The 18,704-nt window shown below is 47.9% G+C and overlaps 1 protein-coding gene and 1 long non-coding RNA gene across 2 annotated transcripts in view; one reads left to right on the forward strand and one right to left on the reverse strand.

The window, feature by feature from the left end:
• Positions 1-18,704, reverse strand: part of LOC125721617 (NACHT, LRR and PYD domains-containing protein 12-like) — a 566,129-nt gene that overhangs the window by 462,327 nt on the left and 85,098 nt on the right. The window lies entirely within an intron of this gene.
• LOC125721628 (uncharacterized) overlaps positions 1-18,704 on the forward strand; it is a 32,916-nt gene that overhangs the window by 12,741 nt on the left and 1,471 nt on the right. The gene's annotated exons all lie outside the window — the stretch shown is intronic.

An 18,704-nucleotide genomic window follows, 5' to 3' on the forward strand; every position in this document is an offset into this window, starting at 1 on the left:
TGAACGCCTGGTTTTAGCCCATCTGAAGGACATTACAGGACACCAGCTGGACCCCCTGCAGTTTGCCTACCGGGCAAACAGGTCGGTGGATGATGCAGTGAATATGGGGCTGCATTATATCCTGCAACATCTCAACCGTCCAGGAACTTTTTCCAGGATCCTCTTTGTGGAGTTTAGTTCGGCTTTCGACACCATTGTGCCTAATCTCCTCTCCTCCAAACTCTCCCAGCTCAGCGTGTCACCAGCTACCTGCCAGTGGATCACCAGCTTCCTGACAGAGAGGAAGCAGCAAGTAAGGCTGGGGGGGGGTCACTTCTGAATCACGGTCCCTCAGTATTGGTGCCCCTGAAGGATGTGTCCTCTCCCCACTGCGCTTCTCCCTCTACACCAATGACTGCACCTCCAGGAACGCTGTAAAACTCCTGAAGTTTGCAGACGACACCATCATTGGGCTCATTCAGGATGGTGATGAGTCTGCATACCGGCAGGAAGTTGAGTGGCTGGTACTCTGGTGCAGTCAGCACAACCTGGAGCTGAACACGCACAAGACTGTAGAGATGACAGTGGACTTCAGGAGACGTCCGTCATCACTGCTCCCCCTCACCATATCAGACAGCCCAGTGTCTACTGTGGAGTTCTTCAAGTTCCTGGGTACCACCATCTCCCAGGACCTGAAGTGGGAGACCAACATCTCCTCCATCCTCAAAAAGGCCCATCAGAGGATGTACTTCCTGAGACAACTGAGGAAGTACAGTCTTCCACAGGAGCTGCTGATCCAGTTCTACACTGCAGTCACTGAGTCTGTCCTCTGCTCCTCCATCACAGTCTGGTATGGAGCAGCCACCAAACAGGACAGGAAGAGACTGCAGCGGACCGTACGGACAGCAGAAAAGATCATCGGTGCCCCCTGCCCTCCATCACAGTCTGGTATGGAGCAGCCACCAAACAGGACAGGAAGAGACTGCAGCGGACCGTACGGACAGCAGAAAAGATCATCGGTGCCCCCCTGCTCCTCCATCACAGTCTGGTATGGAGCAGCCACCAAACAGGACAGGAAGAGACTGCAGCGGACCGTAGGGACAGCAGAAAGACCATCGGTGCCCCCTGCCCTCCATCACAGTCTGGTATGGAGCAGCCACCAAACAGGACAGGAAGAGACTGCAGCGGACCGTACGGACAGCAGAAAGATCATCGGCGCCCCCTGCCCTCCATCACAGTCTGGTATGGAGCAGCCACCAAACAGGACAGAAAGAGACTGCAGCGGACCGTACAGACAGCAGAAAAGATCATCGGTGCCCCACTGCCCTCCATCACAGTCTGGTATGGAGCAGCCACCAAACAGGACAGGAAGAGACTGCAGCGGACCGTACAGACAGCAGAAAAGATCATCGGTGCCCCCTGCCCTCCATCCAGGATCTGTCTCTCTCAAGATCCAGGAAAATGGCAGGAGAATCATCCCAGATCCCACACAGCCTGGACACAGACTTTCTGAGCTGCTGCCCTCTGGCAGACGATATAGAAGCCTGCAGACCAGGACACCCGACACAGGAACAGCTTCTCTCCCCTCGCCATCTCCCTCCTAAACAGCTAATCTGTCACACTGCTAAACACCTACAGCACTGCAACTGCACTCTATGTACAGTCTGTGGGATATATTTCTGTAATCTTTGTATTTTCTGTATATAAGATTTACGTTGCTTACTATATCGTATTGTTCATTTACACACTTTATTTGTGTGTAAATGTCCGCTTAGAGTCTTGCTCAGCTCCCAACTATTTAATTTCTCCACCATTTAACCTCCAAATCGCTATTACAACAGTTCCGAATATACTTTAACCATGTCGAAGTCACAAAGATTTTCCCTCCCATTCTAACGCGGGCGGTGCGTATCCATGGTATTGAAACATCCCTAGACGCCTTTGACGATATAAAATCATCAATCTCCTCCACTGAGAGATCTCTTTCTAGCTTATTACTGTTATTGATTTGTTGTGATTGTTTGGCTCCACTACTCACGGTTTGACGGAGTGCCCCCAACCCCCGCCCCCAGCAGACGTATACATATGAGGTGATTGATGCATGCATTGATTCTGATCGTGTATAGACTAATCCCGAGTTTCAAATACGTCGTCCATGATTCACCCATAATATTATTGTGCCATGGTTGAACTGCACAAACATGTTTTTCATTGGTCACTTGTATAACTTGTTTTTCACGAATAACTTTTCACGGAAAGAGCTGGAACACCTGCTTTGTCTTGTCTTTCTCTGGAGAAAGGGACGCTTACCTTGCTTCTCCCAGAGGAAAAGGGGAAGCGTTGCTCAAAATGCTTCGTTACCACAAGCGCAAACCCACCGTCTGTGTAAAAGTCAAGTTTGTGTCTCTAAAATCACACCGTGTGTTTATTTTCCGGTAAAATGTGTGACTCCCCCTCCGTATTTACTCCGCTCGGTTTCCGCGATGTGTGATTCATTCCTGCTCGCTGGCTCTGCTGCGCCCTTTTCGGCACTGATAATAAAAAGCTCACACTTATACACACACACATACACACACACACATACATCAGACTTACGTACTATTTGCTTTAAACAGTTTAAATACGACTGCAAAGTATGAATACAATTTCAGATTGGAGAACACAGAACAGACCCGTAGTAAAACCTTTGACTTAATAAAATGTTAAGCCTTGAGTTTAACCCGGATGTTTCGGCACACTAGCATATTAATCCCCAACACTTTAAAAAAGAAAAACTTAATATAGCTTCAAAATATTACAGCCTACGCCCCGGCCAATATTTACGCAGCACCATATATTAGGCGAACTCATGGCTGAGCGTAAGTAATTAAATATTATTGATGTTAATTCGAAAACTCTTCTGATACACGTACAGTAACCTACTGTGCTGTACGGACGTATATTTAATGTTTAATTATATTGAACACTCAAATTTCTCATTACATTTCTAATAATAAGAAGCCAAGGATTAAGTATTCTGTTCTCACCAGACCGAAAAACCGTGTCATTGTCTCTTTTTGCCAAATCTGCTGTTTTATTTTAAATCCCGCTATATATGTAGGCTGTGCAAAACATATTCATTTTATTATTATATAATAATAATAATAATAATAATAATAATAATAATAATAATATAGTCTTACCTTGAAACATAGAATATCTTTAAATTATTCCAGAATCTTGATAAAATGTTTCTTGATAAAATAGCGACGCTGCCTTTAAAATCCCGACACTTAATTTCACTTTCGTTTACAGGCAGGAAATAAGCTCCGTTTCATGCAAAAAATGGACAAGGACTCAGCGGCACATCGTAGGGTTTTGGGGGGATATTATCTATGTGACTTAATAATTAGTAACAATAAAGGTAATTCGGTTATAACACACATTCAGGATGATCGTGCATGTAAAAAGCGGTACTGCAGTAACACTTAAATCATTAACAGTGGCGATTTGAGAAATTTAGAAATGGGATCAAACCTATTTGGGGGTTGAGGCGTCAAAGACACAACTGTGTAATTTTATAATTTCATCAAAATATATTAACTGGTGCAGCAAAGTAAAGGTCAAACTAAATACTTGAATCACACTTTTTTTTTCCAATGCTCAACAAGCACAGCTAACATTATACAGACAGAACATTAAACAAAACAAGAACAAAGATATTTAGACAGTTATTGCAAAGTAAAAGATACCATCTCAGTACCAAATATGACAGAACATTTTAGCACTATGTCTATACATCAGGTTAAAAAAAGCATCAAATCAGGATACAGTTCTGATTGTTTTTATTTTTAGACTTTCTGATTAGATTAATATAATTTATTAGGTCTAATTTGTGAACAGGGAAAAATAGGTTGGATTTATTGTAGTTACATTTATGAATATAAAATTAACAGTATTAAATTTATCCGTATTGTCGCGCCCGGCTTGTACGATCCTCCTGTGTGCCACGCCCCCCTCGTTAACCTCAAGTGGATGCCCGATGTTATCGGCTGTTTCTTGTTGTTTCATTCAGTCCTGTGTATTTAAGTCCACGTCAAAGTACGTATCCCCAGTTCCGTCATTGACGTCGTGCTCCGTGTTTCGCCTGGTCTGTTTGTTCTACCTAATAAACCGGAGTTCCTGATTTTCTGCTCCCTGCTCGCCCGACGGCGATCGTGACATGTATTCTTCCAGTCACAAAAACCCGCAAAAAACATCTTTACAAGAAAACTGAAAATTATGACATACATTTGTTTGTATCATATTAAGCATATCAGAGTAGAATTTTTCAGCAAAAGGGCAAGACCAAAATAAACTAACATTAGTTTTTCAGTCACATTCACAGAAAGAACAGCTGGTGTCAATCTTTCTGATCCTTTTAGATTGCAAAATATTTGGAAGGATAAACTTTATGTGTCAATTTAAAGGTGACTTCTTCTACTTTATTTGTTGATAAAAACTTAGAAGGTAAAGTCCACACCTTTTTCCAAGGTATATTAACAGGTGTTGTGCCGAATTCTGCACCCCTGCCGTGAAATGCAGGGAATAAATATCTAGTAATTATCTTTCTCCACAATGAAGATCCGAAATACCTAAACAAAAAAGATATTTATCTTTATGAGGGCTAACCTGGCAGGAAGTTCATTTCCAATCTCCCCTTTGATTCTATCACGAAATGCTGCTAGCAAGCGACATATTTAAAGAAATAGATATTATAAGTTCATGAATGCCATATCACGTGCAGCGCGCGCGCGTGGGGGGGGGGGGGGGGGGGCGCATTTTACGGCCGCTTACTTGTTTCGTATTTAAGAAACTGGCTCAGTACCTGTGTTATTAGTACCTTACAAAGTTTGCACTGTTTATTGATCTTTTTCTATTGTGCAGGTTTATGAAAAGCATATTATGAGGAGGTGAACTGACAGGAGCATGCAGGGGTGGAAGGGGGTGTGTCCTTTAGCATAACGGTATGCACCCTTTTCAAATCTATCTGCTAAGATAACTTTAGGGGACCTGCCATGAATTGCACCCCCTTTGAATTCTGGGTCTGAATGTCCTACATAAATGAAATTTCCTCAGGTAGTACTATTTGTTACTGTCAGAAGTATTCTTTTCTTTTTTTCTCAGAACTTTTTTTAAAAGCTGTTTGATTTATTTTTCATGTTTTGACTGTAAATCAATTAGAATCAAGTGATGACACTGAATATTGTTGTCTACTAGGCTGTGCCCTTTATTTTTGCACTCATCATCAGGACTCCATGTCAAAATCTAAATAGATGAGACCTATAACTGCAACACAATGCATAATAATGATGTTCCAAATCTGGCTATTGGCTGTGTAAGTTCCCAGTTTCCCTGTGATGTGCTAAAGATTATTAACTGGATATGTGGGTTAGTACTGTTCGGCATTACTTCATCATTCATATATATGTTTTTGTCTAAAATATAGCTTCAGAATTACATTACTTATCAACTATTTCATACTGACATTTTGAATTTTTAAAAAGATTTCACTTTATGTTACACGTACACCTTTAAGGCGCTCTTTGACATCAGCCAATTAGGCAAGGTCCTCGACTCAGAGACTCTGTGCTAGAGAACCGGTTAGTTACATTTCAGCTACATAAAATCGCATAATCTAGCCATGGATACTGAAATTTATCAGAAGATTTTTATTTATAAAACTAAAGGACAATACCCACCAGGTTTTTTGAAAGCCCAAAAAGGTGATCTTCGACGCAAAGCGTCTAAATATTGTGTAGAAGGCAAGTATGAAGTTGCGTGCACTAAATTGACATTTAGTCAGAATTTCATTATGTACAACCATAAATAATTTTTAATTGAGGCATATGTGGATTATGACCTTAGAGCTGAGTGATTTTTAGGGGTCCAAGCGATTTATATGGTAGGCCTATTTAGCAGCAACATTAATGTCCAAAAAGATTTAGGATTGTGTGCTGATTTTTATCGATTCGTATTTAAATGTTATTCTTAGAATATTTGGTACCACTTAACAATAAGGCTCCCCTTCACGACTTATAATTGGTAGGAATGCATTGAAAATGTCACGATCGGGGCTAGCAGAATGGCGATCGTGCGGGCAGGCAAGCAACAAACAGGCTGGAAGCTGAAAATCAGGGCAAACGAGGGGTTTATTTGGAGACGAAGCACGAACATCGACTAACATCCGGAAGGCCGGAGCCGGAGGGGACCTCGGAACGGCCGAGGAGGCAGGGCGAGGGACAGACAGAGGGGACGAGAAGGGAGTCGGAGGGGACCCTGGTGAGGGCAAGGAGAGGGGGGGAGCTGCAGCAGGTGGCGACGTCCTCCGACGAGCCGGAGCGGGAGGACCCGCAGGCGACCGCCGAGGAGTCGGCGGAGGGAGCGAGGCAGGGCGACGAGGGTGTGAAGGGGGACCCACAGGCGATTGCCGACCCGGAGGACCAGGACCTGCAGGCGCCGACCTAGCTGCAGCGCTGGCGAGGGAGGACGAGCCAGGAGTAGGGCGGGAGGGACCCCAGTCCTTCGTCTGTGTCCCCTCCCTTTACGGGACACAGACGATATGATCCCCGGTCGGGGTCGAGTACGCCGAGGTGCGGGCCAAAGAGTCATTAGAAGGGTCCCTGAGGGGTCCCATTCGAGCTCCTCCACCTCTGAGGAGGGAGGAGCGACGGTGGGGTCCTCCGGGACCTCCTCGGGGACTGGGGCAGAAGGGACTGGAGAGGGGTCAGGGACAGGAGTCACCGGGGTAGAAGGGACTAGAGTGGGGCCAGGAACAAGGGCCCCAGGGGCCACAGTTACAGGAGGTGGAAGGAGCGCCTCGGGCGTGGGAGCTGCAGGCAGAGGGGGCGCCTGTCCGGGAGCTGCAGGCTGCTGCAGAGGGGGCGCCTGTCCGGGAGCTGCAGGCTGCTACAGAGGGGAGTCTGCGCAGGCGGCGGCTGCGCAGGCGGCGGGAGCGGGGTCCGAAGGCAGAGGCGGCTGCACGGGAGCGGGGTCCGTAGGCAGAGGCAGCTGCACGGGAGCGGGGTCCGAAGGCAGAGGCAGCTGCACGGGAGCGGGGTCCGAAGGCAGAGGCGGCTGCACGGGAGCAGGGTCTGAAGGCAGAGGCGGTGGCTCCGGAGCAGGGTCCGCGGGTAGGGGCGGCTGCGCCGGCGCTGGAGTTGTGAGCAGAGGCAGTAGCTCGGAAGTAGGCGCCGCAGCCTTCCGGAGCTGGATCAGCCTCCTTACACCCTCTGCCAAGCGCTCGAGGTCCCCTTGATCAGAGGAGGGGGTGAAGGCATCAAAGTCCCTCCTGAGCTGTCCGGTGAGCTTGTCTAGCTCTGGGCTACCCGGGGTGGCCGAATCTGCAATCACCCTCCAGTAGAGCCCTTGGAGGGTGAAGAATCGATTGGCCAGGGCAGCCTTTGCGTCTGGCGGAGGCGTGGGGAGCGCCTCAGGGGCGGCTGCCGCTCTAATGCCTCCCCCGTTGGCCAGTGGCTCAGGCCGGAATAAATACCGCTCGGGGGGCAGTAGATGTCCCGGGGGGAATGGCTCCGGGTCCGGGAACATGAAGGGCTCTTCCTCTTCGTCGTCACTTGCGAACCCCAGCCGGGCCAATGAGCAGGCTCCCAGACGTATCGGTCCTGGGTCTGGGAGCGAGACAGGTTCCTCCTCGGTCGGGAGCCATAGCCTGGAGAGCAAGCGAGCTCCCAGGTAGATCTCCGGCTCCTCCGGGATCCTCCCTCTCCTCTGTCTCCTCTTTTTTTTGGGGTCTGTCATTCTGTCACGATCGGGGCTAGCAGAACGGCGATCGTGTGGGCAGGCAAGCAAGAAACAGGCTGGAAGACGAAAATCAGGGCAAACGAGGGGTTTATTCGGAGACGAAGCACGAACATCGACTAACATCAATGACAGACAAGGGAAACAGGTAAGACCAGGACTTAAAATAGGACAGCACTAATCAAAGTAATCGGACACAGCAGGAGACGATCAGGGAATCACACATGGCTAATCAGGGGGCGTGGCACACACGAGAAGCGGACGAGCCGGGCATGACAGAAAACTGTGGTATAACTTGTTTATAATTGTCTATTAATGATTTACGAAGTGGTACAACCTAATTTATAACCTGCTTATAAACAATCCATAACCCCTTTATAAAGGTAGCCTTATTGTAAAGTGGCACCGAATACTTTGTTATACTTGGGAAATTCTCTTTTCACCTCCCCCATTTTGCGCTCTGAGAGCAAAAGACGGCTTTCTGCTGTAGTACCTCAGGGATGTAAAGGCCTTGTTTAAGGACCCACAAACATGCCGAGAGTAGATTTGAACCAGTGACTTTCTGATCATGAGCACTGAGGTTTAACTTGCTGAGCCAAACACTGCCTCTGGACGTTTTGTGTGCGAAGTACCTTTCTACATTTTTTTTTTCATTATTATATGCGCAACCATCATAATGTGCGCTCCAGACTTTGTCACATGCGCATTCGCCCGTAACTGGTGCGCACAACTCGCGTGACTAAAATACATCTCCCTATAACTACTTTAAAGTAAAACCTGTTAATCAATTAAGACTACAAGGGGTGAACGTGAAAAAAAGAAATGTGACCACCTCGTTTTCATTCTTGATTACTATATTTCAGTGTAGCAATCCTATGTGCAGTATTTGTTAAAATACAACCAAAAATACCTGATTAAACGTAACTGTTTCACAATCAAATGAACCAAACCTGGAGGAGAACATGCCAGGACATCAAAATCTGATAAAGAGTTGGGATTATTCAGCAACATATTGATTGACCCACAGGCAGCCAAATGCGCCCATCCCCCACCCCTGAATGACTGTTTCTGTGAAACAGTATCCACCCCCCTGAATGTCTTCTAAGCAGCACTATGCATAGGGCAGGTCATTAAGCACACACTACCTTGACTGACATATTGTACACATTGCACTCAGACACTCGTACTGTAATAGGATGTCTGTCTCTTTTTGTGTTGTTCTTATTTCTCTTATTTATTACTCTACTGTAACTTATGCTGCTAAACAGGGAGCCACTGGACTGTTTTTTCACTGTTTCTGTAATAGTGACAATAAAGATCTTATCTTAACTATATTTCTCCTAAGGAAGAATTTATTATATTATACAATAATGAATATACTTTTGTTTAGTGTGAATTATTGAAGATATGATATAATATTATTGTATGTATGTGTACCATGTAAGTATTGTGTGACATGCATGTAAAGGAATAGATGGCTGCTGTAAAATTACTCCCTTATTATTTATGTATTATGAACATGCATTTTGAAGTGTATAGGTGTGTATGTGTATGTATGCGTGTGTCTTTCTGTGTGTCTGTTTTCATATGTATATAAACAATTGAGGACCTTGTGCCTCAGTTATGTTTCTAAAAGGCACAATAAAGACTGACAGCTGCAGAACTGCACAGGCAGCTACTGATTCTTGATTAGCACAGAGGAAGAAAAACCTTGACAATATTCGTCCCCTACACTTCGCAACAGGAAACAGTGCCCTTGTTACTATCTCCAGGTATGTCTTTGTTGCTGTATTGGTGTGAAGTGTTTATTTTTAATAAAAATTATTTCATTTGATATTTTTAGGTGGATCGCTATACTATATAAAAGGACAAGCAAGGCCAGTCAAAATAAAGGTGGTCTGTGGTGCTGAAGAAGCGAATACAATATTCATCGATTTCCATGCAAGTTCCACCGGAGCTCACACTGGCCAAAAAAAACAAGAGATGCAATTTCTAAGAGACTCTTCTGGCCTGGAATGTCAGCTGACATTGATAAATGGGTGAGTAAATTTCACAAGCTATGTTCTCTTGCAGGTTTCTCAAATGTGACACTGTTCTTTTTCTATTAATATAGGTAGATAATAGGTTCATATTTATTCATTCTCTGGTCATCACAAATTAAGATCCCGTAAGGTATCTTAATAAGATACAACTGAATTAAAATGGTTTTAAAAGCATTTTTTCATGTGAGTAATGTAGCAAATTGTAATCAGTATGTTTCAGTTTTAAGAAATGCAGATTTTTGCAGATATGTGTTTTTTCTCTTTGACAGTGATGGTTTAAATCTTTTTCTTCTATTTTTTGTCAATTCATTCAATCTTTAATGCAGAACAATATATTTGATGAGTGCCAATTGATTGTGGCAGTTGATTTCAACTATTTGATGTCTATGTCTTTATAGGTGTCAGAGTGTGTGACATGCCAGGCCAGTCAGAATGTAATAAAACAAGTGCAATATACACCCATAAAGGTAAGTATAGTTTGTTCTTTTAACTTATAGTTCTCAAACTAGAATAGATGCACCACCACAACAGTCAAAGTTGCTCATTAATGAAATATACTGTATGTATACTATGATATATTCCATTCATTTGGATAAGCCAAATGTTTACCTTTTTAGTTTAGTTTAGCTTTTCTGAATGTTCTGAATGCAACACTAGATGTGTCAGAGAAATATGAACTCTAATCTGAGAGCCTCACGTCATCAAATATGACATTAAATTTCCATCTGATTTTACTGGCACCCAGTGAGCAAATGCACATTCATTTACATTTGCATAATTCAGCAGATTCATTTCTAAATTGACTCCCTGTAGCACAAGGATCAACATGATGGTAAAGTTAGGATACAGCCAGTGTTTAACTACTGACATTTGTGAACATAACCAAGCATTCCACCACCACAGACAATAATCGCATTCCGTTATTTGTTATATAATTTTACTCTTCTTTTTAAGGTCACGGAACCATTTGAGCTGGTTGGGATGGACCTGATAGGGCAATTGGTGACAACAAAACAGGACCATAAATATATATGTGTCCTTGTGGATTATTTTACCAAGTGGTCACAAGCCTACCTGCTAAAATGCAAATGTGCAGAGGAAGTCACCACAAGCATTTTGAAATTCGTTTATCGTTTAGTTTGGGGCTCCGAAAAGAATTCTGACTGACCAAGGAAGGGAATCCGTCAATGCGGTAAATTGGATTGATCAAATAAGTGACTTTAATGGACAGAGAATATGATACTTAAATTGCAAACATATTCCTTATTATACTGTCTGTACACTTTTTTAGCTTTATTACATGTTAATCTTTATTAACAGATCAACAAGCGAGTCTGCACAAAACTTTCAACGGAACGAAGTTTATGCTCTCCTTATCATCCGCAAACCAATGGCTTGGTGGAGCGGATGAATGGGACTATCCAAAGGTTGGGAAAATGCATCTTACTAGTTTTTACCTTTGTGACTTCAAGTGTTGTTTATGAGTAACATGAATTGTCATTATTAAGGTATTCCAAAATATTTTCAAGAAGCATTGGTTTCAAACATTAGCTGATATTTTTTGCTTTTGATTTAACAAATACTCTTTCTGGTTTTGCCAAATACTTTTTCAGAACTCTAAGCAAATTAGTGGGTGAGAGACCAGATACGTGGGACGTATATCTGGATGCAATTATGTTTGGATTGTGCACAAAAAAACAAATCACAACTAAGTTCTCACCGTACTTCCTCATGTTTGGAGGCCCGCTACCCTTCTGAGGTGCCAGAACAACACCAGGTTAGGCTATAAATGTTAATACATTTTCAATTCATTATAATTAATTATTTGTCACATAGCTCAGTTGTTTTATTTTTCTATTGTTCCTGAATAGGTCTAGTGTATCACAGTCAAAATGATGCAATTGAAAGATCCCATATATATATATATATATATATATATATATATATATATATATATATATATATCTTGAAAGTATTTTCATAACATACACTTTTTTTTTTCTCGACTGCCTATTTATGGTGGGTGTCACGGGATACGGTCGGGCGAAGCGGGCAGAGCGAGCAAGGAGCAGGCAGGCAAGCAGGATACGGGAAAACGGGGGTTTATTAGGAGCAATCCGGGGCAGGGAATACAGGACGGCAACAGACATCAATGACGGACACTGGACTCGGGTAAGACACGGACTGATATACACAGGACTGAGCAAATGAACTAGATACAGCTGGGTACAATCGGGAGAAAACACGTGGGTAGGCAGGGGGCGTGGCACACAGGAGGAGCCGACGAGCAGGGCATGACAGAACCCCCCCCCAAAGGCGCGCTTCACCGGGCGTGCCAGGGAGGAGGCGACAGACGGGACACGGGAACCGGGACCTGGAGCAAAAAAAACAGAACCATCAACGAGAGACAGGAAACAGGACCGAGGCACAAAACACAGCCAGGGACAAGACAAAGGACAAAACCTGACAGAGGGTCGGGAAAGCAGAGAGACAGACCAGGAAGGGAGACACAGCGGGAACAGGAGGAAGAAAGGGGCCAGGAGTGCAAGGCGGGTACACCGGGGCACAAGGAACAGAGACGGGCGGAACGAAAGGGCGAGCAGAAAACGAAGGGGCAGAGACAGGCGGGACAAAGGCAGGGGCGTAGGGAGACAAGGAGGGGGAACAAAGGGGAGCCCGAGGGAGCCCAAGCGGGTGACGGGAGGCAGCCAGAGGGGCCGCAGGCGGCCGGAGCCGGAGGGGACCTCGGAGGGGCCGAGGAGGCAGGGCGAGGGACCCGCGGAGGGGCCAGGGAGGGAGCAGGCGGGAGCACCAGGGAAGGGGACGAGGGAGCAGGAGGGGCCCACGGCGAAGGCCCGGAGGAGGGGGGAGCTGCAGCAGGCGGCAACGTCTGGGGGAGGGCCGGAGGTAGGGGCCCCGCAGGCAACCGAGGAGCCGCCGTCGGGGAGCCTGCAGGCGACCGACCAGGCTCTGGAGAGGGGAGCGAGGCGGGGCGACGAAGCCTCGGAGGGGGACCCGCAGGCGACGCCCGACCCGGAGGGCCAGGACCCGCAGGCGCCAGCCGAGCCAGAGCGCAGGCGAGGGAGGGCGAGCCAGGGGGCAGGGCGGGCGGGACCCCAGTCCTACGTCTGTGTCCCCTCCCCTTGCGGGACACAGACATAACGACCCTAGTTCGGGGTCGATGTCGCCGGGGCGAGGGACAAGGGGTTACAAGTTCTGTCCCCGAGGGGTCCCATTCCAGCTCCTCCACTTCCGAAGAGGGAGGAGCCAAGATGGAGTTGTCCAGGACCACCTCGGGGACTAGGACAGGGACTGGAGCTGCTGCAGGCGGAGGGGGTGCCTCTGGAGCTGCTGCAGGCGGAGGGGGCGCTCTCTGGAGCTGCTGCAGGCGGAGGGGGCGCTCTCTGGAGCTGCTGCAGGCGGAGGGGGCGCCTCTGGAGCTGCTGCAGGCAGAGGGGGCGCCTCTGGAGCTGCTGCAGGCGGAGGGGGCGCCGGGACAGGAACAAGGTCAGGCTGCGGGGGCGCCGGGACAGGAACACGGTCAGGCTGCGGGGGCGCCGGGACAGGAACGCGGTCAGGCTGCGGGGGCGCCGGGACAGGAACACGGTCAGGCTGCGGGGGCGCCGGGACAGGAACACGGTCAGGCTGCCGGGGCGCCGGGACAGGAACACGGTCAGGCTGCAGGGGCATCAGCCCGGAAACTGCAGGACGCTGCAGTGGGGACCTCGGCCCAGGTGCTGCAAGCCGCTGCCGTGGGGGCGCCCGCCCGGGAACTGCAGGACGCTGCAGTGGGGACCTCGGCCCAGGTGCTGCAAGCCGCTGCCGTGGGGGCGCCCGCCCGGGAACTGCAGGACGCTGCAGAGGGGGCACCGGCCCAGGTGCTGCAAGCCGCTGCCGTGGGGGCGCCCGCCCGGGAACTGCAGGACGCTGCAGAGGGGGCACCGGCCCAGGCGCTACAAGCCGCCGTCGTGGGGGCGCTCGCCCTGGAACTGCAGGACACTGCAGTGGGGGCGCCGGCCCAGGCGCTACAAGCCGCCGTCGTGGGGGCGCTCGCCCTGGAACTGCAGGACACTGCAGTGGGGGCGCCGGCCCAGGCGCTGCAAGCCGCCGTCGTGGGGGCGCTCGCCCTGGAACTGCAGGACACTGCAGTGGGGGCGCCGGCCCAGGCGCTGCAAGCCGCCGTCGTGGGGGCGCTCGCCCTGGAACTACAGGTGACTGCAGTGGGGGCGCCTCGGAAGCGGCTGTAGCAGGCGGGGACAGGAGCGCCTCGGAAGCGGCTGCGGCGAGATCAGGAACTGGGGCGAGATCAGGAACTGGGGCGAGATCAGGAACTGGGGCGAGATCAGGAACTGGGGCGAGATCAGGAACTGGGGCGAGATCAGGAACTGGGGCTGCAGGCAATTGCTGTGGGGGCGCTCGCCCGGGAACTGCAGGGGACTGCAGCGGGGGCACCTCAGGAGCGGCTGCAGCAGGGCGGTCAGGGACAGGAGCGCAGTCAGGGACAGGAGCGCAGTCAGGGACAGGAGCGCGGTCAGGGACAGGAGCGCGGTCAGGGACAGGAGCGCAGTCAGGGACAGGAGCGCGGTCAGGGACAGGAGCGCGGTCAGGGACAGGAGCGCGGTCAGGGACAGGAGCTGCAGGTGGCTGCAGTGGGGGCGCCTGCCCGGGAGCTGCAGGCGGCTGCAGAGGGGGCGCCTGCCCGGGAGCTGCAGCAGGCGGCTGCAGAGGGGGCGCCTGCCCGGGAGCTGCAGCAGGCGGCTGCAGAGGGGGCGCCTGCCCGGGAGCTGCAGCAGGCGGCTGCAGAGGGGGCGCCTTTGCAGGAACTGGAGCGCGGTCAGGAACTGGAGCGCGGTCAGGAACTGGAGTTGGCTGCAGTGGGGGCGCCTGCCCGGGAGCTGCAGGTTGCTGCAGTGGGGGCGCCTGCCCGGGAGCTGCAGGTTGCTGCAGTGGGGGCGCCTGCCCGGGAGCTGCAGGTTGCTGCAGTGGGGGCGCCTGCCCGGGAGCTGCAGGTTGCTGCAGTGGGGGCGCCTGCCCGGGAGCTGCAGCAGGCAGCGAAGGCGGCTGCGCAGGCGGCGGCGGCTGCACGGGAGCGGGGTCCGCCGGCAATGGCGGCTGCACGGGAGCGGGGTACGAGGACAGCGACGGGCGTTCTGGAGCGGGATCCACCGCTCTCCAGAGCAGGAGCAGCCCTCGGAGATCTGCGGCGAGCTGCTCCAGGACTTCAGGAGGGGAAGCAGGAGTGAACGCGGCAAACCCCTCCTCTAGCTGTATCACGAGCTGGTCCGCTTCGGGCGACATCTGCCCGGCCAGTTCATCCCTCACCCTCCAGTATAACCCCTGGAGGGTGAAGAACTGGGTAATGTGATTCGGGGTTGGAGCGATTACCTCTGGCCGGAGTGTCTCTGCCGTAAGCGGCGGGACGAGCTGAGCCGGTAAAGACGAGACGGGCTTGGTCCCTTTAAGACGCCGCGGGATTCGCGGGATGGCATCTCTTACGGTGGCGGCCCCTTTGTTCGCCACCCGCTCAGGCCGGAAGCAATTCCGCTCGAGCGGCGGTGGCAACTCCGTGGCGTCCGGGTCGGAAGGCCACAGTAGCAGGGGTTCATCCTCCTCCTCCTCGCTCAAGGGCCAAAGCCTGGCCAACGCGCAGGCTCCCAGACGGAGTACCGGTTCTTCCGGGATTTGCTTGCTCCGCTTCTTTGTTTGGTCCGTCATTCTGTCACGGGATACGGTCGGGCGAAGCGGGCAGAGCGAGCAAGGAGCAGGCAGGCAAGCAGGATACGGGAAAACGGGGGTTTATTAGGAGCAATCCGGGGCAGGGAATACAGGATGGCAACAGACATCAATGACGGACACTGGACTCGGGTAAGACACGGACTGATATACACAGGACTGAGCAAATGAACTAGATACAGCTGGGTACAATCGGGAGAAAACACGTGGGTAGGCAGGGGGCGTGGCACACAGGAGGAGCCGACGAGCAGGGCATGACAGTGGGCATATTATAAATATTTTTTTTTTTCTGCAAAATACCTGCACTCTGAATACTAGTTCATATAATTCTGTGAAAAAGTTAGACTTCATTTGGTTCCCATACAAATACTGCATTACTGCCATAAGTAATACAATTTGTTTTTATGTCAGGGGTGGTCAACTCCTGAAAAGCCTGGAGGCCAGATTCCTACTTACATTGGAGGCTTCTTTGCTCAGACACACCTGATTCGACTCACCAGTTACTTACCTCATTTATTAGACGTATCAGAGCTGGGAAATCAGCAAAATGGGCTGCACTCAAGGACCAGAGTTCTCCACCCCTGACTCATATAAGAAGTATTTTTACTAATTATGCAGCATAAGAGGGCAGAGGGAACATTTCCGCACTAACCAGCATTGGTAGTGATACATTTGGAACTATTTTTTTGTTCTTTATCTGTCTCCTTATTCTCTCTACTTGAAGGTGATGCCTAAACAACTTAAACAGAAAATGAAGTTAGAAGCATAAAAATTATATTTTACATTACTAATAATAAACCGACAGGTTAAAAATGAGCACAATTTGGACATTATATCTAGTATTTCAAATGTCATTTCTAATATGACCATGAACCTGAAAATAATTGACCTTTCATAAATGACATATATGCTGTAATTCTCATCACTAATAAAGTTATTTAAATATCACTTCTCAAAAATGAAAACTCCAAATAATGTAAATAGACAACTAAAAATTTGATGTAGATTGACTGAATTGTTATGGTTTTCATATGTACCGGTAAATATTTGCTTTAAATGTATAGAATTGCTTTATAGAGATGGGGTGTATCAAACACAAAATTTAATATTGTGACTTTAATATTTCACAGGTCATCAATGGTTATTTAACAGTTTTGGTGAGAAAGTACAACAGCAGAAATGCAGGCTGTGCCACTTTGATTGACAGCTATACAATGAGTAACATCTGGATGGGTAAAGGATCACGGCTAAAGGTTTGTAGTTGGATTGCTGTGTACAATTTATTGTATTGTAGGTACATTTTTACTATTCAAATTTTCTAATGTTAAGTACTTTGTTTATACGTTTTTCAGATCAGTCCCATGGATTTTAATATAATTGTACGTATCGTAAATGACAATCAACACTGGATGTTAACAGTGAGTTGCTCATGACCCATCAAAGGTTTTAGATACTGTTTAAACCTCAGATAAACGTCATTCAACTGTTAAACTCTCTTCTAAAACGTTGGAAAATGGAGATGAGATGTTTATAGCAGTAGGAATATGTGCTTCTGAAATTCTGTAGAGGATGGTACATTCTGTAGAGGACGGTGCATTCTGTAAAGGATGGTACATTCTGTAGAGGATGGTGCATTCTGTAGAGGACGGTGCATTCTGTAGAGGATGGTGCATTCTGTAGAGGACGGTGCATTCTGTAGAGGACGGTACATTCTGTAGAGGACGGTGCATTCTGTAGAGGACGGTCTCTTGGGAACGCCTTGGTAAGCTGTCAGTGCTAGAACGTCCAGTGCAGAGGTTAGTCTTGTTATGAGAAGCTACTTAAGTACATTTCACTGATGTTTATGCTTTATTTTCCAAATGATACAGATTTGAAAATTATTTGTGTTTGTGGGTATTGCTTGGAACACACGTAATTTTGGTGGGAGTGTAAATAACCCCAAGGTTTGACATGAGACTAATTAATGTTACAAAACATATTGAGGTGCATATTGCATATTTTTAAATGTACGTTTGTATTCTGTATTCATTTGTATACATTCATTTATGCTTATGTAGTTTTATTTAGTGGGACCCTTTTTTTGAGGGACTTTTTTTTCAGTTACTAGAACATTGTTAAGCTAAGCTAAGCGAAGAACGTGTTTGTCTTTTGCTTTATGATATTTTGTAAATGGTTTAAGCCCCAACCCACCCCCCCCCCCACCCTGGTAAAGGCACAAGCTGTTACGTTGGCTACGTTTTTTTTGGTAATTAATTTATTTTAAATAAATCGTGAACCATCAGTCAAGTCTTTCGGCCGTCAATCCGAGGGGAATGCTACAGAGGAGAATGATGAATTCAAAGATTTAGTATCTACTAAAGGAAACACATCAAAAGTGACCCAAACCAGAAAAGGCGGCTGGCAAAAAGTGTCCGACAAATTAATCGTGTATTAAAGTAGTTTTTAGTTATTGTATTTATCACTTGAATGTAGTATTATGGTTCCAATGTTTCATTATTATTTTATTGCCATAATTACAGATCAAATAGAAGCACAATCATGCAGGATATGGGAACAAGTTAAAGTGAAGAACAGACACAACATTTCATTCATATATATATATATATATATATATATATATATGTTTGTATGTATGAGTTTGTGTGTGTATGTATGTGTTTGTTGATTTTACGTATATGAATGGTGAGGCCATGACTGAACGGATTTCCATGCACGGACACTGATTAAGTCTGTGAGCTAATCCTAGTTTACGCAGAACAAACCTGCTCCGAGCAGGTTTGAGGATTTGGATGTGCTGCTATGACAACACATCCAGCAAGACATTCGAAAAACCGTGCCAAGTACCCCAGGTGGCTGGCGTGTACCAAGTGCCCTATGGTCTGACTATAGACCCAGAGAGACATGCATGCTAGTGGGCTGTAACACTGTTACCTCTCAGGGCTCTTTCTCTTACACCCCACAGGGGGGCGCATTTCATGGCTTGAACTATAAATGTTGTGACTCACAGCTTCTAATGTCCAGAGGCCCCAGGGCACTGGCCCCACTGGCCCGGTGCATAACCCAGCCAAGGCTCCAGGGGGCGCTATCTTGGAGCACCTTCAGCCACCGGCTCATTCCCCCACCGTCAGCTAAGAAGCGCTACTGGGGATCTTTCCTGCCTGCTGCCGTTAGACA

Source organism: Brienomyrus brachyistius, unplaced genomic scaffold (genome assembly GCF_023856365.1).
Source record: "Brienomyrus brachyistius isolate T26 unplaced genomic scaffold, BBRACH_0.4 scaffold34, whole genome shotgun sequence".
Classification (NCBI taxonomy): Eukaryota; Metazoa; Chordata; class Actinopteri; order Osteoglossiformes; family Mormyridae; genus Brienomyrus; species Brienomyrus brachyistius.